The sequence below is a fragment of the Callorhinus ursinus genome, unplaced genomic scaffold, assembly GCF_003265705.2.
Source record: "Callorhinus ursinus isolate GAN/ISIS: 27379988/994484 unplaced genomic scaffold, GSC_fseal_2.0 scaffold12, whole genome shotgun sequence".
Lineage (NCBI taxonomy): Eukaryota > Metazoa > Chordata > Mammalia > Carnivora > Otariidae > Callorhinus > Callorhinus ursinus.
In genome coordinates, this window is record NW_027397074.1 from 70,625,767 (window position 1) to 70,648,957 (window position 23,191).

At 47.7% G+C, this 23,191-nt stretch overlaps 1 long non-coding RNA gene across 3 annotated transcripts in view; it reads left to right on the forward strand.

Annotated features, from left to right (window-relative positions):
* LOC141373905 (uncharacterized) overlaps nt 1–23,191 on the forward strand; it is a 403,382-nt gene that overhangs the window by 154,768 nt on the left and 225,423 nt on the right. For all 3 annotated transcript variants that reach the window (XR_012380327.1, XR_012380328.1, XR_012380329.1), the window contains one exon: nt 22,276–22,328. This is a non-coding gene — a long non-coding RNA (uncharacterized lncRNA). The remainder of the gene's footprint in view (nt 1–22,275; nt 22,329–23,191) is intronic.

Genomic DNA, 23,191 nt, shown 5'->3' on the forward strand with positions numbered 1-23,191 from the left:
AGTAAGAGTGGAGCAGGGGGAACCACCATACTCTGGTCTCACTGGTACAGTCATGGAGAGAAAGTTGGATACGTCCAGTAAAGCTGCAAATGCAGTAACTTCATTCCCAGTTGTGAATTCTAAAGACACTCATAGGCATTAGTGGGCATTTCTATGAGTGTGGGTAGGAACGCTGTAACACTGTTGTGAAAATGACATTAGAAAGAATGTGGAGGACCATCCCAGAGGATTGAAGGAATGAATTTTGAAACTTTCATTCAGTGCTGTTGTGTCTGGTGATGGAAATGATTAAACTAAATCTACAGGTATAACATAGATAAATCTCAGAAACGTAATGTTGAGCGAAGAAAGCAAGTAGCAGAAGGTTATATATAGTGTGAGTCCATTTACATAAAGTCTAAAAACATGAACTGATATTATATATTGGGTGGCACCCTGTTGCCCCCCTGGGCCAAAGTTTTATTGGAACAGCAACAACACCCATTTGTTGTCTTTGGCTGCTTTTGTGTTACAAAGGCAGAGGTGAATAGTTTGCAACAGAGATGGAATGGCCTGCAAAGTCTAAAATATTTTCCACCTGGCTCTCTACACAAAAAGTTTGCTGTCCCCTGGTACATATGTATATTGGTTAGGCTAATCTATGACATTAGTGGCTTACATGAAACACAAGTTATTTTTCCGAGGCTAGGTAAGCCTTCCTGGGCTTCTGGGATAGCCCAACAATTATTGAAGACCCAAGATTCTTCCTTGTTGGTTTTGTGTCATCCTCTGTATGCCATGTTTATCTCATGATCCAAGATGGTAGCCAGCACTCATCATAACATCCCCCTTCCAGGCAGTAGGAGAGGGGAGTGTGAAGGGAGGGTTTCTTTCGAGCATATGCCCTAGAAATTATAAACATCTCATTGGTCAGAATTTTTTCACAGGGCCACATCCACCTGCAAGAAAGCAAGGAAAAATAGATTTTGCCTAGGCTATCATGTACTAGCTAAAAATCCTATTACCATGAAAACATGAAGAATAGCTGTTGGGGAACAAATAGAAGCTTCTTCAACAAGCCCATTTGTGATAAAGACATGATGAACACCAAATGGTTCTCCTCCTTTAGGCAGGAGGGAATGCAATTAGAGAGAGGTACAATAAAAAGAGGTCTAGAGAAGAGCCATGTGCCCCAGGACTAGAGATTGAAGACACAGTTTTATGCATTGAAGTATTGGCAGTAGAAGCGGAGTCAAATCCATATGTATTACAATGATTCATATGCACATACACATGTATTTAATTAGAAGAGAGTAGAATAACAAAAGGAAAATATCAATGGTAGAATGAGAGACATCAGAAGGTAACTAATTCTAAGAGAGACAACAAAATATACTAAATAAAACACCAACATAAAGTATAGTGTGTTAACACGGAATCTTACTGGACTAATGAAGCTGTAGTTAACAGTATAGAGTTTTTGTTAGTGTTGTCTACTGATGCCCACAGTTGGAGCTGGTAGGTCAAGGGGCTTGGGGCAGGCTAGAAACACATTGCCTAAAAATATGCCTGGGTTATTTTGTGCTTTGAAATCCTGACAATAAAGCGGGAACATTTAGGTAGGAGCTAGAAGAATTTCACAGCTGTGGGCAAACATGTTCCCTTGGAATACTTAATGTGGTCACCCGGGGAAGAAGTTGGTAGCGACTCTTGTTTGGGGCTTCTCTTTGACTATATTAGGTGCCTGGTACAGAAAGATGAGTTGAAAGGGGCAGACCCCCGACCTTCAAAAGAGAGCCCTCAGGTATAGGAACTGCTCTGCCCCGCTGGTGGGCACATAGATTGTGCAGCCATTCTGGAGAGTCATCTCATACTGTTTAGTTAAAATAAGAATCTGTTTTCCATATGATCCAGGAATTTTATTCCTGGGCACATGTCCCAAAGGCATTCTTTCACAGGTCCCTAGTGGTATGTGTGAGGATACCCACGGCCCCGTCATTTGGTGGTGGTGGCGAGTTGGAGGCAGTCTGGGTCACCATCACCAGGGAAGTGTGTGAGGCGGTGTAACAGATGTTCCCTATGGACTACTGTGTGGTGGTTAGACACAGAGGCTGGGTATGCACATATCAGTGGGGGGAGATTTTAAAAACAGAATGTTGGTTGAAAAGAGTTAAGAAAAAGGGAATGAGATCTATAGTACAGTAACATTTATATAAATGAAAAATGCATGCATACAGAACCACAGTGTGCATTTTCCAGGAATATATACAGAGTAAAAACTTAAAAAAATTTTTTTTCTTAGATTTTATTTATTTGACAGAGAGAGAGAGAGAGAGAGAGAGAGAGAATCGGGGAGCAGCAGAGGGAGAGGGAGAATCAGACTCTCTCCTGAGCAGGGGCCAGATGCAGGGCTTGATCCCAGGACCCTGGGATCATGACCTGAGCTGAAGGCAGACGCTTAACTGACTAAGCCACCCAGGCGCCCCACAAAGTAAAAACTTAAAGAGGCATGTTAACATATTAAAATGGTTGCTGAGGGGGTTGAGAGAGACTAACCCCCCAAACAGTGACTCTCTGGGAGCTCTCCTGGACTGCCAGTCTGATCTTAGATGTTCCAGCTTTGACTCTTTTATCTTTACTGGATTTAGCATCTTTTGTTTTGCTCTTTCGGTGTCTAACCATGGTCATGCCCTGCACTCCACTCTGCCACAGAGACTTGGCTTTGACATCTTGCTTTTGCTCTCTGAGGTCCTGACCACACTGCTCACCTTCTGGTCTTGCCTTCATTACTCCCAGCTCACTGCTGACATCTTGTAGTGGTGTTGCTCTACTAAAGGCCATACAGGTCAACTAGCATGTGGAAGATGGGCCTGTCGGAACTTGTGTGATGGATTAGTGGTGGCCAAATAAAGTCATGCTTGCCTCAATCTATTGTCTCCCCAGATCATTTGTGTGCCTTCCACCCTCTCTTCTGCAGACTTGAAGCTCTTGCTCTGGAGGACACAAACCCAGGCTTTTTTTCTAACTCTAACAGAGAGCCTTTGATTTTTATTTAATATCTTGACATGTGCTGATGTATTTTAATATAAACTTCCTTTTATTTCAGAAAGCAAAGAGCTAAGTCATTTCATATATATCAAAGTACATATGAATTATTGCGGGGCAGGGAAGGGAGCCTGGTGCTGCAGGCCACACATCCCATGACTCTTGGGTCATGAGCCCCATGCTCCATCCAACAGAGTGAGACAGCTTTCAGGAAGCTGGTAACATCAGTTAAAGGCTCAATTGTCAGGGGTTATTGGAGGACAGATACTGATAAAAGAAGATACAAATCTCTGCTTTCTACCTGCCTTCCACTGAGAACCAGTCATTTGGAACCACTGGTCACCATGGCTTTTGACCAAGGATATTTTCCATGTTTCTTGGACATGACAGGGAGGAGGTTTGTGGAAACACATGTGAAAGGGTTGGGTGGCTGGGTGAGGGTGCATACAGTCTGTCAACTCCAGGACCAACAGAATGCCTGGCCACATGTGTTCCTGGCACCAGTTTGGCCTCCAGTCTGGGTGACCTGGCCAGGTTTATACAGGGCTCGATGCCATGGCACAGTAGCACGACATGAGGAGTGGTAAGGTCTTGCTTCAGTGCTTTATGACAATCTGTTGTCTGTTCTCTAGGGGAGAAAATCAGGCTGCTGGAAAACAGTAGTACTACCACCAGAAGTCCATATGAATAAGAATTGGCTCAGTGATGATGGTTGCAGTCAATAGGTATATGGAGGCTAATTAAACACCAGAGCCTGTAACTGGGAGCTGCTTTGACTCAGCTGTGGTGATTACACCACGTGGTACAATGGATTTGCTAAAGTGTAAATTAGCCTCAGCCATGAGGAAGAAGGGAACTAAAACTCCTCCATCAACATGGTATCCTGACTGCATTTTCAGAGCCCAAGGAATTTTGACAAAGGAAATCTAATCAAGGAATTTGGGACCCTTTTGGATGCAAGAAACAGTGGGCAATCTATTCTGGATTTGAATATATTACAGTTTCTCTAACGTTTTGTGGCTTCTGTAAAAAAGAGGTCACAATAACGAAATCAAGATTACTCCGGAAAATCCAGGCCATATGGGCATTATAGTATTAGAAAACAGTTGATATAAGGTGTTTTGGGATAGAGTGGTAACAACACACCAATAAAATGCCAGCTACAGACCAATAGTCTGCTCTTTGACGAGTCCATTAAACAATGGATCTTTTTGATGTTGTTGATTCTCTCAGCAGAAGCAGCCCAGGAAGATACGTTTTGACTCTGGCGGGTGAGGTGAGTTCAGTCTAGGGGACAGGAGCATTAAAACAGTGTAATGAGGAGGTGGTGGAGGGTAATGACTGTCAGATCAAGCTAGCTGGGTTCATATTTAGGCTTCAGCCTTTGATTGTGTGATCTTGGGCAAATCCCTCAACTTCTCTTAGTTCTCCTTGCTATAATAAATTTCGTTAGTACCTTCCTTAGAGCGTTGTTGAAAACATTAAATGAGATAGTTCATGTATGGTGTTTAGCATAGTGGGTGGAACATAGAAAGTGCTAAATAAAATTTATTTTAATCATCAGCCTCCCATCCTCATTAAATACCTTAACAAACTAGGTATTTTATCCCGCTGGACTCGTGGATGTATAAAACTCCAGTCTCAGTAAGGTTGGAGATGGTCCCTCATGGGAGCCTCCTGGAACTGGGTTCTGGTCACATGACAGCCTGTGGGCCTGAGTCCCAGAGCTCCAGTGGGGAGGGGAGTCCACATGGGTCTTGGTTCTGGTTTGGGGTGTTCTGCCCAGACTGCATTGCTGGTCCAACTAGTCCTGTGCACCAGGCGGGTACTTAGAAAATTCTGAGGAAGTCACTCCAACGTGGGGGCTCCTCGGGCTTGGGGCCTGGGGAAAGGGTCTCTGCTTGCCCAGGATAGTGCTAGGCACTGCCTGCCGTGGTGGGAACAATCTGGCAGCGATGAACTGGAAGTCAGAGACCCGGTTCTAGTCTTTGCTCTGCTGACAAGTGGCTCTTGTGATCACGAGCAGAGTACTGAAAGTCTCTGCTGGGATGGATTCCTGGGTATATGACTCATGCAGTAGCACAGGGCCCTGGGCTCAGAAGGGGGCCCTGTGCTTACAGTTTACTGCCCTGTGGCCGTTCTCTTGAGATTCTCAAGATTTTTCTCTTTGAATTTGTGTTTTATGAGTGAAATCCATGGGACATGGGCACCTGGGTGGCTCAGCTCAGTCGGTTAAGCATCTGCCTTGAGCTCAGGTCATGATCTCAGGGTCCTAGGATCAAACCCCAAATTGGGCTCCTTGCTCAGCGGGGAGTCTGCTTCTCCCTCTGCCCCTCCCCCTACTCATGCTCTCTCTTTCACTCTTGCTCTCTATCTCAAATAAATAAAATCTTTTAAAAAAAGAAGATACCCGTGGGACAATGGAGTATACACTGGAGGCTGGGAATCTTGGCTCATGCATGTCCTGTCTCTTGCCACCTCCTCACTTCCTTCCTGCAGTGGGTTCTCGGCTGCCTCCCCCCATCCCCTGCTCCAGCCCAGAGACCTTACTGCTCTCACCTCCTGGGTGTGGGGGCAGTGAGGGTTGGCATTGGTACTGGTACGTATACTCCACACACCAGGAGGGTCTGTGTTCATCCAGTGAGTGTCTCATGCCCAAGGGAATGCAGCATTAAATGCACATATAAACACCAAGGCCGACTGAGAAAGAGCCTGCAGAAGAAAGGAAAATGGTGTTACTCCTGCTCTTTGAACAAGGGGCCCTATTTTTTCATTTTGCACTGGGGCCTGCATATTATGTAGCTGGTCTGGGTCTCTGAATCCCAGCTTTCTCCTTTGTTAGAAGGTAGGGTTTGAATTTGATGTTTTTTGAGGTACCTCCCAGGGCTCATGTTCTGGGATTCATCCCTTTGCCGAAGGAACATCCGTGGTCGATCATATTTTCTCAAAGGAGGTCTGTAGAGATTAACCAGCCAGACTAGTGCACAGAGGCCTCAGGTCTGTCTGTTTTTTGGAGTTCTTTGTGTCAAAGAAAAATTGCACCAGACAGAGTTAAATGGGCAAGGAAGACTCTTCATGACTATTGCAACAGGAGAAAGAGATTGGACTCAATTCTGTGCAAACAAAGGCAGGGGAGTTTTAAGGGCTGGGGTGAACTAGTGCAAAGTGCTGGAGGACGTTGGGGGGTTGGTTAATGTGATTAGACATCTGTGTTTGCTAGTGGTCACTTAAGGAAGTTAGGTACCTTTGTTTGCACAGAGACAGAGGATTGGGGGTGCTCTCTCCTTGGATGACTACGTTTCAAAGGATGCTTCCCAGGCCCTTGAGAAAGACATTCCCAGGTTGTAAACGTGGCCAGCGGCTGGGAGAGAAGACTTACTGCTCAAAATGGCAGGGAGAGAATTTACCGTGGCAAGTTTTCTAGAGTAAATGGGAAGGGAGGTGGAGCTGTATTCAGGAAGAACCCCATCTAAAGGTGAATCTAGCTAAAGAAACGTCGAGGCCGTCTGGTCCGCACTGTTGGAGGTGAGGCCTGTAAGGAGCACCACTGTAGCATCCTTTGGGCAGCTGCTTTTCTCCCCTGCTCCACAGAAGCAGATGTGCTGAGAGACTGTGCCAGGCTCTGCATCCCCCAGCTTGCCACTGGAGGAGCCCGTGTCTTCACGACCCCCCTAGGCCCTCCGTGGGTGCCCTCTCGTATCCGCCCTGGCTTCTCTATCACCATCCATCCACCCTCGGCCCTCAGCCCCTGCCTCCTCTCTGTGACGACTGCCGAATCCTGAGCCCCTGGCTCCAGGCAGCTCTCTCCCACCAACAGGCCTCCCAAGAGGTTTGGCATCAGCAAGCTTTCATAAGTATTTATTGCTGGGATGAGAGCCTGCTGCCCCTGATGGGTCCTTGGCTGCCAGGAGCTGACGTCTGGAGGAGGCAGTTTGTATGCTAATGCTGCTGATTGCCTGCATCTTCCGAGGATTCTGCTTTAGCCTTTCTATCTGCCCCTGGAGAGAGACCCAGGAGCTGTTACCCATCTGCCCTCTCCTCCCCCTCCTCTTTTGCCTCCAGCCACCCCCACCCAGTCTTCCCAAAGAGCCCATAAAATTTTATTCAACCCATTATGTCCCAGGCAAAGCCCGATCCTTCATTTTGAGAGTAATAACCACATGTCCAGATTCAAATGTGTTGTCTGAGGCTGAGTTGGAGAGAGGAATGAAGGGGCCTGGTGAGCTGCCAGGAGGGGCAGCACTTGGGGCTGGTGCTGGGGGAGGGGGGGAGGGTGTGAAGGAGGAACCCAGGCCCCTTAGGGCCATTTCCTTTTCTGTGGGGAGATAGGCAGAGTCTTGGTGTTGAGCCCAGGGTTCATCCCCAGATTTCCCCTCTGAGAATCGGGAGGGAGGGTGAGGCTGTCAAAGGTAGTGCACTTAGCCATGGGGACCGGACTCTGAGCCCCGGATGTTGGAGGATCAGGTGTTTAATTTTACAGAGTCTGTTAGATTCAGCCTTGCTGGTTCACCTCAATCCAGTGGTTCATGACCTTGGGGAGCATTGTCATCGCTTGGGGAGCTGTAAGAAATAGAGATGCTTGGGTCACAGTCCCTGAGATTTGGATTTAATTGGTCCAGCGTGTGGCTGTAGCCCTGGGATTTTTAAAGACAAATCTAAGAAGCCAAAGCCATGACTTATGACCCCAACCTCAATCATAAGAGACTGACACATAAACCTGGATGTGCATTTATTAATGCAGAGTGGGAAATAGAATTGCCAAGGGGGTGAGCCATTCTCATGTCCATGAGTTCTCTTCCTGGGAGAAAAGTCAACAGAGAGAGCCAAACTATTCCCAGAAAGTAGTGTGGCATCCTGGGGAGAGGTGGGCTTTGTGGTGGCTAAGAATCCAGACTCTGGGGTCACATAGGACTCGTTTTATGTCCTGGTTCCTCTGCTTTAGGCTCTGTGACAGGGAGCACGTTTCTGCACCTTTGCGAGCTTCACCTTCATCGTCTCCAATGGGGGATAATCATAGCTACGTCCACAGAGTTGTTGTGAGGATTCAGGGAGCTAGTAGAGTGTGCTTAGAGTGATTAAGGTTGTCATTAGACGGTAATTATTATTATTATAATAAAACCTAGTGTCTTGGAGCTTGGATGGCCTGGTGCTCCACTCTCCTCCATAGGGTAATAATAATAATGCTGACTAACAATGCACTCACTATTTGGTGAGCATGAGTCTAAGCCCTTTGCCTATATTAACTGAGGCACAGAGAGGTTAGGCGACGTGTCCAGGGCCCACAGCCAATGAACGGGGCGGGGGGGGGGGGGGTTTTAGAGGAGCCAGGCGGATTCCAGGCCAGGGCCCGCCGCTAATGACGGGGGGGGGGGGCGGGATTTAGAGTAGCCAGTCGGATTCCAGTGCTTGACCCTGCCGACCACACTCGACACCATCTACAGCTTCCCCAGTCCTTCAGCAGGTGGACCAGAACTCCTGGGTGTGGTCAGAGCCCGTCTCTCCTGGTCAGTGCCGGCAGAAGCCTTGAAGGGGGGTGTGTTCACAGAAATGTGATCCTGTGTGAGAATCTGGAAAAGGGAGCATGGCTTTGTTATGGTGGCAGGCGTAATGCCAAATCATTGATTACGTTGCAGCCTTCATAAGCTGCGTGCCCATTCTTTGGATTGCTCTGGTCACCTTGATCAGACCTGGCTGTATCCCAGTCTCCAAGCCATTGTTCAAGGCACGGGCACTTATGCTAATGGTTAGGCTCGTCCAGTCTTCGTGTGGCAAACTGACTTCGTAGATTTTTGACACTGATATTCTAAATGCTAATAATCAGCTCTGAAGGGAGTGGTGCCTGATTAGGGCCTCTCTGTGTGGTTGACTACCCCAGAGGGTTAGTTTTAGGGTACCTCGAATGCTAACCACCTCTAAAGGGAACTAAAAGATAGTTTTACACACATCCCATCTTGTTTATACTGAAATATGTTAAATTAATTTATAAACAATATAATGCTCTTCTTGGAGGAGGGTCTTTTCCTCGAACTTGTTCCCAAATACTGTGACAGACGTATGTGCAGACAGAAGCCCCACAGGCTCTGCAGAAGAAACGTGGGTGAATGAGATTCCTGTAGGAAAGCGCCATGTCGTCCACTTTACCAGAATTGTACCGAGCCTCTTTGCTGTGCATGGGCCAGTTCACATGCCTGGTACAAGCTTTGTTCTACCAGAGCTGGCAGAGAGGATCAGGAAGATTCTCCATGCCAACCACAAACCCTGTCCTCAGACCCTGTGTGGTACGTGCTGGATAGTTAGTTTGTGCAGCCACACCCTGAATGCACCTGTTAATCACTACCTTGAGAATGTGGGGGTCCTGTCCTCCCTCTATATTCCCATCAGGCAGAGTGTGCAGAAGAATGTGTTGTTCAGTGTTCAAGGTCAGGGGCTTTGGGGGTGGCCAGCCCGGAGTGTCTCCTTTGTAAGGGGGAATGTCTGGATGGCAGGCCTCGATCTCCTTGGAACTCTGGCCGTGGGAGGAGGGGAAGGCTAAGTCGCTATGCTATGAAAACTTACTGCACGTAGATCCCAGCAGTGGATGCTTTGTCTGCCCAGCCACTCCTGGACTCCCTGTACGTAAGTTACCCCAGTAAACTTACGTCTCGATTCCTGTCTCTGGGTCTTTTCTTAGGCCTCACCGGACCATTACCCGTTATTGGCTTAGAGTCTGCTGGGGTTGGCTACACAGATTCCCCCCTCCCTGCTTCTTGGGGCCATTTGCAGGGCTGGAGGAGGCCTGTACTGAGATTGCTCCTGGTGTGGATTAAAGAGGCCAGGGGGAGAACCCAGCATGCCCTGCCCCTCCCAGCCCTATCCTTGGCGACTTCTCCATCAACTTCCCACACTCGGCTGGATCATTGTATCTGCCAGCAATTATTCTCTTAACTGAAAACTCTCTTCCTCAAAAGAGTCTTCTCCCATGACATAATGGGAGGGAGAAGGCAGAGTGCCCTGGCCCTGCCTGGTGTAGCCTGAGACTCCCAGGACGTGGCCTGGTGTGGTCTCTATTTGACTTCTGTCCTTCTGTGGTTCTCTTGCCTTGTCTGTCATTATGGTCTTCCTAGCTTTTCATTCCCAGCCCGCTGAGAATCAAAAGGCCAACTCTTCTTCCAAGGCATACCTACAGGTGGGACAAAAGAAGGACCAAATAGTTATGTTGACCCCATCATGCATCAGGCACTGCTAAAAGCTCTCTTGTGCATTAGATCATTCCATATCTTCAGTATAGGTGACAGAAGCAAAGCTCTGAGAGGTTGAAACAGTTCTCCAAGGCAAACAGCTATTCTTAGTAGAGCCTGCGTTCAGATCCAGGTTTTGGGGCTCTAAATCTAGCGCTCTTTTACATGACACCACAAGGTCTCTACGTTCTGGCTACTGATATTAAACATTAAATGATCCTTAATGAGTACCCTCTGGTCTGCCCCTCTCCTTATTCCATCTACGTGGGGCAGCATCCGTGGCTCTCCCATCCCTGTTAGCATCCTTTCCCTTGTGGCCCAAGGAGAAGTGACTCAGTAGGGAAAGTGTGGGGCCAGCGTGCTGTCCCTCTGAGCTGGGGACCCTAGCTCGGACACTCATGGGGCCAGGGTATAATAGGCTGGGAGTCTGGTGGTGCCCACTCCCAGCCAGCATGGTTCCTTGTCTGCCTCATTTAGCTTTGCAGGGAATTCCAGGAACTCCAAGTAACAAATGACAGCAAATTAGGAGCTGAAGTAACATAGCAACTGCAAATGTTATCAGTCAGGTGACCCTCCGAGGCTGGCTGCCATTCTGGGGGAGATTACCGTTTATCCAAGTAAATACCAAGTTGTCACGATGGTGGTTTGTGCAGCGGGGAGTGAAAAAGCTCTTTCATTCCTGCCTAAGAGTACTCAGAGCAATGGAGATTGGGGGGATTTTTATTCCTTTATTAAAAATTAAGGTGTTTTTGAGTGTGTCCATTGAGGTTTAATGGGCAGTGCTGACTTTTGGGCACAAGCCCTTTGTCCTTTTGCGGAGAAGCTGGTGTAGCATAATTAGCAGGGAACTGAGAGCAGGATTCTGGATTTTAATTCTGGTTCTACCGTGAGTAAGCTGTGTGACCAGGGACAAGTAAGTTAGCCTTTCTGGGCCTTAGTGAAGGGATTGGGGTCAGAATGAAGGATTGTGTATTAGTTTGCTAGAGTTGCCATAACAAAATAGGACACACTGGGTGGCTTAAACAATGGAATCTTATTTTCTCATAGTTCTAGAGGCTAGAAGTCCAAGGTCAAGGTTTGGTTTTTCCCCGAGGCCTCTCTTCTTGGCTTGCAGGTGGCTGCCTTTTCACTGTGTCCTCACATGGCCTTTCCTCTGTGTGCATATCTCTAGTGTCTCTTCCTCCTCTTACAAGGACACCAGTCAAGGACACCAGGGATCATTGGACCATATTGAACCTCATTTAATCTTAGTTACCTCCTTAAAGGCCCTATCTCCTAATATAGTTACTGTGGGGTTTTGGTTTCAACACATGAATTTGGGGTAGGGGGACACAGTTCAGCTCATAACAGATGGTTAATGACTTTTACTCCACAGACTTAAATTTTTTTTTTTTTTTTTTTTGAGGACTAACAAAGTTCTCTTTGGTTTACTCCCTGAAAACTGAAACAGGAACAAAGGATTTTATTCTGTCCCTGCAAGGGCTCAGCTCATCAGAAAGCAGAAATCTCTCAGCTGTCCTGAGCTGGAACCCCCCTCAGAGGCTAGGGGCAGGTGGCCTCAGAAAGCTGCAGGACATGTCTCTGGGATGTCACTCTATGCTTGTTGGCCTGCCCAGAGCCCTCCCCAGAGTTCCCTGCTGCCCCGGGAGTGCTTGCTGACACTGTCACAGGTGTATCTGACCTGGATACTCAGAGCCCAGCCTCTCAGGTCAGGTGTGGGCTCCTCCTACTGCTTGTCATTTTCTAGCTGGAAATTCTCTGTCTCCTTCTCCCCTCATCTGGGCAGGCTATGGGCTAGGAACACCCTCTTTAATGGACAGGTTTTGACCAGAAAGGGATTTGACCAGAAAGGACTGGGATCAGGGATCTCCCGCCATCTCAGGCAGGGTGATGGCAGGAAGATCTTATTAACACCTTTCCACAAAGGGGAAAAATAATATTTCAGCGTGTTCTCTTTGTGTCTTCAAGCGGTGATAAGGTGCCACCAAAGTGCCAGTCTGAGCTGCGTTCAAATGAAGGATTATTCTGATAAGATGGGGAGGAGAGATGCTGGGGGAAGGGATGCTCTGGGAGAGTGGGGGGGGGGGTGCCGGTTTAAGGTTATTAAACAGGAAATGCGTGGCCTCTGCAGATCAAGGGGAAATCACACATTCTGTCACATTTGCTTATTGAATCTCAGTTCTATTGAAGCTCGAAAGGGGAAAAGAAATCATGCCACCCCCATCAACCTCCTTGTAGCTCTTATTAGATTTCACAACCTTTCAATATTAAAATGCTAGCGCCAGTGGCAAAATTCCTTGTCAGTTTTTAATATCAGTAAGGGATTGTGGTATTAGGTTTAAGGGGCATGGAGGTGGGAGCAGGGAGGGTGTAGACAGTCCGCAGAGGCCCCCGCCTGGTCCACATCTGTCTTTCCTTCTCAGAGCCCGGTGCAGACCCAGTAGCTCCTGTCGCCGCTTGGTGAGGGGACTGCTGAGATGCCGGTGACTGTCTCAGGGGCACTGTGTGCCCCTCTGAGTTTCATGGAGAGAGTCACTGACCCCCAGACTCGGGCTGAGCCTCCGCTCATGAGAACTCTGCCACAGATTCTGGGTTAGTTGCCTAGGGCTGTTGTAACAAAGAGTGCCTCAAACAACAGAAATTTATGGTCTCATGTTCTGGAGGCTATACATTCAAAAGGACAGTGTGGGCAAGGCCACGTTCCCTCTGAAACAAACGTGTAGGGGAGAGTCTTTCCTTGCCTCTTCTAGCTCCTGGTGTCTGTGGGCATTCTGTGGTGTTGGCTTGCAGATGCATCACTGAAATCTCTCTTCTGTCGTCCCGTGACTGTTCCCTCCTGATGTATCCCTCCCCTCCTCTTGTAAGGACACCAGTCCTGTTGGGTTAAGGACCACTTGACTCCCATAGGACCTAATCTTAACTAATCACATCTGTAATGGTCCTGTGTTCAAACAGTGTCACATTCTAAGGCCCTGGGGATTGGGACTTCCACAGCATCATTTTGGGGGACAAAATTCAATCCATAATGGGTGTCTTTTTTTTTTTTTTAAGTGTAGTCTCCACGCCCAGTGTGGAGCCCCACAAAGGGCTTGAACTCGACCCTGAGATCAAGACCTAAGCTGAGTTCAGGAGTCAGACGCTTAACCTACTGAGCCACCCATGCGCCCCGTAACGGGTGTCTTAGCTTGGATTCCCCTGCAAGCCAGCCCTGAGACAAGTATTTCGGTGCAAGTACTTTGGGAAGTGACCCCAGGATGCACGATGAGGGAGAAGGGTCAATAAAGAGTGAGTGAATGAGTGGGTTATCACTAGGGCAACTGGGGCTCAATCCCTTTGAAACCCTCTGAGGGGGGCACCTGGGTGGCTCAGTCGGTTAAGCAGCTGCCTTCGGTTCAGGTCATGACCCCAGGGTCCTGGGATTGAGCCCTGCATCGTGCTCCCTGCTCAGTGAGAGCCTGCTTTTCCCTGTCCCTCTGCCTGCTGCTCTGCCTACTTGTGCTTTCTCTGTCAAATAAATAAATAAATAAATAATCTTAAAAAGGAAAAAAAAAAAACCCTCTGAGGGGCTGTGGGAATGGGCCCTGGAATTTATCCCAGAGGGCAAAGAAGTGGAGGTGTTTATCGCTCAAAGTATGAACTCCTGGCACTTCCACCTTCCTCAGGAGGAGCCTCATGAGCTCCTGAAGACCCAGGATGACCTAGGAGCTGGTTCCAGGGCCCCCGTGGGAAAAGGTCAAAGGGACATGGGCAGGAAAGGCATTCGATGAGGCTGCTCACCAGGACCAAAGAGCCTGGGCCAGAAGTTTGGAGATTTAAGCACGTCAGCCTGAGGTGACCTTCTGTCCCACCGGCAGAAGTGGCCCCTTTCCTGTTCACTGTGACCAGACTTGTTCCTCTGGGGCTGAGCTTTTGCCTGGTCTCCTGATAGATACTCTGGTTCTTCCTGGCTGGGGGTCCAGTCTGGACTCCCCATTTCTCCTTTCGGGGAACTGCAGTCTTACCCCCAGCCCCTCACCCCGAGCGTCAGGTAAAAGTACTGTCCACTCTGGTCCGGCTCAGGTCCGGAGCAGGGCGGTCTCTCAGCCAACTGCCACCATGAGGTCTATCTCCCACACTTCCTACTCCTGTTCTTTTCCCTTGGTAGTGACTGTCTGTGCCCCCAGCACAGATGACATCCATCTCTTTTCTCCTAGAGCTACCTACTTGGCGAGTTCAGCTGTCTAAGGATTTTGGGAGACTAGGGTGCTAAAATCAAAGAGGTGCTAAAATGGCTAAAATTCAAGCCAGATATTTCCAGAAATCAGCCCAGCAGAGGCCCTTCTGGGCAGAGGGCTTCTCAGCTCCCAGACAAGCACACCCAAGAAGCAGGGCCTGCCCTAGACCACTGCCGGCCTCCTGCCCCATTGGCCTGCTGGCCACAAAGCCTGGGCATCTTTGGGAGCCTACGGATGCTGCTGAATGAATCTCTCTCCCCACAGTTTTAGGGTCTTAGCAGGGAGATGCTGTCTGGGTGCTGGGCTTCCTCAGAGTCCTATTTCTATTGCTAGTTTTTGTCCTGGTCCCTTCACATGCAGAACACCCACGACACACCAGCAAGTCCACGTGACTGACGAGCTTGAACAAAGCCATGACGTCCTCATAAATAGCTGGGTACTGGCACAGGGGTGTACGTGTCACATCTTTGGCCATCTTTGAAGTTCTGTAAGGAGGGGGCAGAGGCAAAGAAATGAAAGATAATCTCAATGAGTAGGCTATGCGTGGCTGGCCATGGGAAGCAAAGGGCTGGGAGTCTGGAGACCTAGGTTCTAGTCCTGCATCTGTAAAGTTGTTTATTTTTATTTTATTTATTTATTTATTTATTTATTTTCACATCCTTGTGCCTCGATTTCTTCTTTGGCCAGATGAGGATAATAACATACCAAGAGGCCCAACATCCTCCAGGTTTGCTGCAACAATAAAACGAGATAACCTCTCTCCCCAGGAAAGTGGTCCTTCCCTGATAGACTCGGGTAAAGCAAAGTTATTGCGAAGTTGATAATGGGATAGAAAAGTAATTGACCTCGTTTGGAAGGAGGTTGTGGCAGGTGAGTGATCCATGTGGCATGACACGTCTACATTGAATCTGTGAGGTTTCGAGGCAGGTGGAGGGAGGTCTGGGTCAGGTCGGGCTCAGAGCTTGGGGGGAGGAGGATCTGCTTTCAACGGGCGTGTGGCCTGTCAGTTCTGTGCTCATCTGCCTTTCCCGAACACTGCTCTACCTGCCGCTGCTGCCCTGGGGAGAGCTCCAGGGGACATCCCCCCAACCCTCCCAGGAAAAGGCACACACGGCACATCAATCATCTCTTTCTTTCTGACCTTGGCAAAGCCAAAGCCTTGATGTTCAGAGCGGTTTCTGTGCTCGACACTGGGTTTAGAGTCTGGGGCTGGTTGGAAGCCAGCGAAGGGAGGGTCCTTTTGGGAATGTAGTTTGTGAGTAACAGGCGTAAGCTGGTACTGCTCCTCCTTTCGCTTTCTGAGGTACCAGGAGGATCAGGCAGAAACCAGTCGGCTTTGACCTCATCATTTCATGCAGGCCCACTATTTTTCAGAACCGGTAGAGGCTCATCCATCTGAATTAGTTCAAATTGATTAAAACAATTTACACCAGGTCTCTTTTTGATACATAATTTTTGTTTTAGCATCAACTTGAGAAACTGTACTTTGCGGACTGATGTGAAACATGGCCCTCCCGATATCTTCCCGGACAGACTGCTCATGTGTGAGTGGGGCTAAGTGACAAGTTGAGTGGAGCTCGCTTAGCTGGTCCATCTTGAGGAGCCCCTTCACGGAACTCCTTAACCTCCTGCGAAGATCCGGCCGGCCTGGGGCAGGCAAGTCCACAGTGGCCGGTCTGAAGGTCGTTCATGCAAATATCTGGCTCCCCACTTGCTGTTAGCTCCTCAGGGGCTGGACCTGCCCTTCTTTGTGTCCCGGGAATCCTGCGCAGCATCTGGCCATGTCAGCACTGCTTGCATGTTAAGTGAGTCAAACCCTGCCTCTTGGCCCTGGAAACTGGAGGCCCCATGGAGAACCTGGGGGGAAGCCAGGTTGACAGCTGAGCAGCTCTCTCCCAGAAGCAGTCTTATAAATCTGTTCTCATTAGCAAGAGGCCCTGGGGGGGAGGGGATGAGAGTGAGTGGGTGTATGTATGTCGGAGTGCTGGGGAGAGCTTTGCCATTAACCTGTCAGCAACCCCTCTAATCTATGATGCCTTGCTTCTGCTTCTGGGCAGGCTGTTTGCAAGTGGTTGCTTTTCGGGGGGTTCTGGAGAAATCCTGATTCCGAACCCCAGTGTCCAGCGAACCCTCACAGTGCCCTGTCCAGAAAGTCATGCTTTCCCTGCTCAGTTACATTTTCAGGTGTGCTAATTGGCCTGGTCCTTTTTGTGTAAGGGATGGAGGAGGAGCTGAAAGGTTTTGCTTAGCTTTGGTGATGGGTTTCCTTTGTTCTGAGTGCTCCATCAGGGTCATGGCTGGCAGCCTCAGTTGCAGTCGACATTTAGCCCTTGGTCTTTAGGCTACAGCACTTTTATGCCAGACAAGTGAGAAGTTTTTAAAAACTGTGTCTCCATCCCATCCAGGAAATACAATTTATTGCCATGGACCCAGCATTCAGGACCTTGAAGGAATGAGGTCTCTAACTGGGGAGCCTCTTGTTGGAGCCAGTGCAGGGCTCTGGGTCCCTCCCTTTGCATCCGCACGGCCAACTGTTGGGCCTGAGGCATGAGCAGCCGGGGTGACCGGTTCCCCAGAGGCTCGGAGCCCACACCAGTGCCTACTGACAGCACCTCTGCCCGCCGTCGCAGTGGAACATGTGTGCATTCTCCTGATGGCCTAATTCTCTGTTTAAATTTGTATACCATTAAGATAGTAAAGTTATTTCCTTTGTTGAAGGCCACATAAAGCTAGTTTAGGCATGGAGGCAGTAAGGGACACAAAGTCAAGAAAAAAAACAAATGAAGGCCGGGTCTCAGGTGGGAGACACTACTAAAGGCTCTGCCTGAGCCTGAGCTTTTCGATTGGCTTATTAGCATCGTTATTGTTACGGTCTCAGCTTCAAAGTGTCATAAGCCCCATGCTTCCACGTTCATCCTCTGAAGATTTGTGTTAGCTGGAAAGACAGGTTTCAGCTCTTTTCTTTGGGGCCCAGATCTACACGCGTTCTCTGATTGGCTGCAGCTGCAGCTGCCAGACAGGTGAGGGAAGTGGGATGCAAAGAGTGTGCAAACCTCCAGGGGCCTGTTCTCGGAAGTGACGGCGGTGGAAGTGGCGGGCTCCTTCCAAAGTACCCTTGACTTTGTACAGTCACTGCCCGTGCTCCACTTGGAGCCCCTGATAGTTCCTCTGAGCAAGAGAATGAGCTCCTCACGAAATGCTCTGAGAATGTTATTGTTCTGGAAACAGCTTTGTTTGCCATCATTTGGAGAACAGCATTTTGGTTTTGAGGAGTATCCAGGCAGATTGTTCCTGCTGGGACCTACAAGTCGCAGAGGAGTAGGGGAGAAGAGTCCCCGCTGAAGACCTGGGCTCGGGTCATGCTCTACTGTCGCGCTGGCATCAAGTCACGCAGGAGTCAGGTTCACATCCAGGCCCCACCCCTAAAAAGGAAAAGAGACGATGTCTGCAAAAATGCTTTCTACAGTGCTGAGTGCATGGAAGACTCTCCATAAAATGTTCACTTTTATTTATTTTTTATTTTATTTTATTTTTTAAAAAGATTTTATTTATTTGACAGAGCGAGAGCACAAGCACTGGGAGGGACAAAAGGAGAGGGAGAAGCAGGCTCCCCGCTGAGCGAGGAGCCCAATGCGGGGCTCCATCCCAGGCCCCCGGGGTCGTGACCCGGGCCCCAGGCAGACATCGAACCACCTGAGCCACCCAGGCGCCCCAAATGTTAGCTTTTATTATTATTGCCCCACTCATATAAATTGAAGTGAGTTGTTATATCTCTACTTCTTGTAAAAGGAGGATAGCCATGCTTGCCTTATTGAGTCGTTTGTATTAAGTGAACTAATGAAGTGAATGAAATAAGGCATGAAGTGAAATGAATGATAAGATACGTCAGGCATCGGCCTTCCCCGGGTGAATGGTGCAGCTTGCCTAAGAGTTGACCCACCGCGTGAATTATTGGAGTGGAAGAGAAATACACCATTTGATCAAGCCTCTTCTGCATTTTCCTCCAAAAACGTAACTCTTTGTCAATATAATTACCAGTGCTTAATTATGAGCTAAAACAAGGAGAAACGATACAGAACAATATTAAGAGAAGTTAAAATGTCTGTCTTCAAATTAAGTACCATTTCATCACATCCTCTTAGGCCATTAATTACCACTTTCCCCTCTTCTTGGTCTCCCTACTCAGCCTCAAGGAGAATACTTAACTTCCTTTTGGTGGTTCAAGTGTCAAAAATACCCTTAGCCTGGTGTATAGTTTTCTTTTAGAAAATCACATCTAACTCTTCTTCTGTGGCTCCCTCTAATAACCCTACTTAGGGTTTACCGGAGGAGGCAAAGTGTTAAGTGTTTCACCACTTCTGTAATTAGTTCTAGAGGGTGATAACAGCTCCTTCACAGAAATAAACCATTTTTTTTTCAAAAAATTCCTCCAAGTTTTGCTCCTAGAAGGCCTTTCCTATCTGTCTTTCTCTCTAGCTATCTATCTAATCTGTAGAATCGTGCTAGAATATAATGTAACAACAACAGCAGCCAGTGTTTTTGTGGGCACTTACTCTTATTGGTAGGGACCTTTCTAAGTGCTTTACATGTTAAATCTTATTTAATTATCACAAAAACCCTGTGAGGTGAGTTGCTATTACCTCCTTTTTATAGATGGAGATATTGAGTATCTTAAAGTATCTTGTTCAGGGTCCTTAGACATTTTTCCTTTTTTTTTTTTTTTTAAAGTAAGCTCTATGCCCATTGTGGGGCTTGAACTCATGACCCTGAGATCAGGAGTCGAATGCTCCTTGGACTGAACCAGCCTAGGAACCAGCCAAGTGCACCTAGAGAGCCAGGATTCAAATGTGGGCAGTGTCACTCAGAACCTGTCCTTCCCGCCAGGTGGCGCTGTCAGGCACTGTGCATGCCTGCAGACAAAAATAAATATGTTAGAGGCAGTCTGGAAAGATGCCCAAGACTTTAGAGCTGAGAAATGGCAGTCGAGCACATGCCCCCATCTGCCTCCCAAATGTCAAGTGAGGTAGGAGATGTTGGATTCAAATCCAGCTTTTCCCAATCTGCAATCGTGTGCTGTATCCCTTGTCTCTACCCCTGCCTTCCCTTGATCCCTCCCACTCTTATTGCAAAGATGGAAAAATCCCTCAAAGGCTGTTTTTGAGCTTATGACAAACCTCCCTCAGGCAACTTTTCTTTTCTGTCTTTACCACTGTATTCTTTACATTAGTGGAAATTTTGGAAAATCATGGGTTTCTGCTAATTGTAAAAGGGTTTTTTTTTTCTTTGATAAGATCGTTGGTCCCAGAGACTTATGAAAGGGACCAATTTATTTATCTGCAGAATAGTTTACATATGAGAACAATACAGAAGAGCTTGAAAACAGTTATTCCATGAACACTAATTAAGAGATTTGTTTGTTTTCAAACAGCAGAAACCGATTCTGGCTGGTTTAAGCAAAAGAGGAATTTTTTGGAGGGATAGTGGGGAGTCTCATGGCTCAAAGAAACAGGTTAAACAACCAAGACCCATAAAGGGGAAAAAACCGAGCTGTCTGGAGACCCCACATTAGTAGGATCTGAACCTCCTCCCCTGGTCACTGCCATTATGTGACTCAGTGCTTGAATTTCCCAGCTTGGCATCTGACTACCTCATAAGACAAATCCCCAGTTGGAAGAAAATGTGATTGTCCATATTCATTCAGGGGTCCACAGACGGATCCAGCAGCCACGGCCAGGTGCCGTGGAGTCTAATCTCTGTGTTTCAGGACTGCTTCCATGGAAGGGAGAATTGTGAATCACTGCTCCTTGGTGTTTCGCCCCAGTGTGGTTTCTTAACACTGCCTCAGTGAGGAATTGCGTGTCCCAGGACACACAATCTATTGGAGAAGAAGAGTCAGAGAAGCTCATTGGAGCCCTAGAAACTCTTTTATGTCCTCTATCTCCCTGACACAACTCGTTATGCAGCCTGACAGCCCAGAAACCCAAGTGTGTTGAGCGGGCAGTATTGGCCACTGAATGTCCCCAGAGTCTCTTCAAGTAGTTTGGCAAGAAGGGGCCAGGGTCTCCTTTCCCCCATGCAGCAGGAGGAGCTGTGTGCGCCCAGCTTCCTTGGTCTCCATAGACTCTAGGTGCCAGGCAGCCAGTATTCCTGGTGACTCCTGAGAACAGCTGGTACCCAAGCTGAGAGCATTTGGTATCCAAACTCAGGCAGGTTTGCCTTACTTTCAAGGCCACTGTCATACTTGCCACATAAAAGGAGAACCCCAAGGTGTGGGGGTCCTTCTGCTGTGGTAATTCACAACCCAGCCCCTGCATGCCCCTGTGCAAGATGCTTAGAGCATGGAGGACCTGTGCAAATCTGGCCCCTTCTGCCCATGAGCTTCGGCCAGCACCAAGCAACACCAGCTGGGTGCTCACCCCAAGCCTTTTGCTTAAACCCAAGTCTTTAGGTAGTGTGATAAACTTAATCCAAGCTGGAGTGTGGGGGGATTATTAAAGGAAAGGGTCATTGATAACTCTAGGTGACAGCAACTCTCGGTGCCAGGCAGAATCTGAGCCCTCAGTCTGGGAGAGTTTTAGGAGATATTGCAAAGGGATGGATCCAGGGCTCGGCAGCCAGTTTGGGGGCTTCCATGGGTGAGGGAGACTGCCATTCTTGCCCTACCTAGCTGTATCAGTCACTTAGTGCTTGATCTGGGGTAAATCACTTGACTTTAATTTCCTCATTATTATACAGAAGTGAAATAATATATACCCTATCTTGGAGAGTTGGTATGAAACAAAAAACAGAAATTAGGAGTATTATAAAATTCGAGGTCTTGTTGGTCTGGGGAAACTGAGCCCCAGAGCTGTTCCTGAGGCTAGCTCTGAATGGGAGGAATGAATGCAGCCCCAGGCAAGCAACAGTACGGATGGGGCACTGAGCTGCCCCACAGCCCTTTCGCTGGACTTTGTAGTTAAAGGTGATTGTGACTTCTTTCCTCAGGATCACAGATTTCTCTGAGCAGAACTGTAGCCATAATAACTTAGCAGGCTCCACTGGATCGATACCTCTGAAATCTAAGGGCCATTCAATTGCTAAAGGCTTTTTATTTTGTCTTTGTGTTTGGTATTAATGTTATCCCCATGGCATCTAAATGGCAGAGCTATTTATGGATTGGAAGTCAATCTGACAGTGTGGCTCCTGGCCATCCGTCATGGGCAGGAGAGAAAAATCCAGGTGAGCAAAACTTCTAGGGTAAGCAGGACAGATGGGGATATTTAATGCTTGCTGATGCCATGAATTCTACCTAATTTCTTTGTAAGCAACAGTAGCAAAGGGCGATAGTGAAAGAGCATCATTCTTTGAAAATGTTAGAGGTCAGGTACTAAATGTCGCACTTGAGTTACAACTTCTGCAGAATCTAAGTTACGGGAAAGACAATTCTGTGATGTGTATTGGTGCCTTTCAACCTTTTTAGAGGATGTGGACTCTTTTAATTGGGGGATAAAAAGGGAAACTCGACATGGGAATAGCTAAGTTCTGAATGCTCACTGAGAAAATATATAAATAATATAAGGTACACTGTGTTCGGTAATAGTTTTCAATGACTTTGTAGTTAATTCGTTAAAACAGCATACTTGAAAAATGGTGCATATATGATTAAGATATACTTTTTCTACAGTTTATGGGCACAACACCTACGTGACCGCTGATGACAGTAACACACCTAATGCTTTTTGGGCATTACCATGTCCCAGGCGCCATTCTAAGACATTATCTTGCTTAATCCTCATGGCAACTCTGTGAGATGGGTAACAATCACTATTCCCATTTTACAGGTGAGGGAACCGAGGATCACAGATGTTAATGACTGCTCAAGGTCATTCAGCTGGTAAGTGATGGAATGAACACTCGTTCCTGAGTTGTCTAACACTGTTGTCCCTTCTTGTGCCATCATTAGCTGTGGTCTGTGAGACTCTCCCAGTGCAGAGCTTTCTAAGGAGCTGAAGTGCAGGAGGTGGGTGTGGCAGGGAAGAGCTCAAATGCCCTGGTGAGTTGTTTTTCAATAGGAGCAGGTGCCAACCTCTGTTGACTGCACATCCCACTTTATTCTCTTCTCCCATGCCTTCTCCTTTTTGTCTTCCATTCAGCTTTTACAAGTTCAGATTCGGGAGAGAGTGAGCTGACTGGTCATAGTCAGGTGGTGGGGCGTGGAGAGTCGAGGGAGGGTCAGGGATTTGGATGGACTGTTTGGATGGAGTCTTATTCTTCACCATGCCTCTCCTTAAGGTTCCTGATGGAGGAAGGGTATTTGCAAGGAACGGTAGTCAAATGGGAAAGCATATCACTTTATTAATGGCTTGGCAAGCTACTGATTATTCCAAAGGTAGGCAGGTCTTCTTTGGAAAAATCTGGTTTTGAAAATGTGAATTAGGACAGGAGGCCTAAGTTTGGCTTCTTACCCCCTATTTCTTGGATCTAGAATATAAAACATAGTGTATAAAATTCTGAGTGTTTTTTTAACCAACTCAGGAGGCAAGAATGGCTAGGTTGTCTTTGTATATGGATATCTCTTATATTTGTCTCTATTTTTTTCTGGCAATGGTGCTGCCATTTCTTTGGGGAAACTGCTTCTCTTCCGTTTCTTGTCATTCTGGTGGAGGCTGCATCCCTCTCCCACCATAGATGTGTTGACTGTGTAAGGAGTGTGGATGTGGCTCAAGCAAGGCTAATCCACAGACTAGGAGGGGGAGG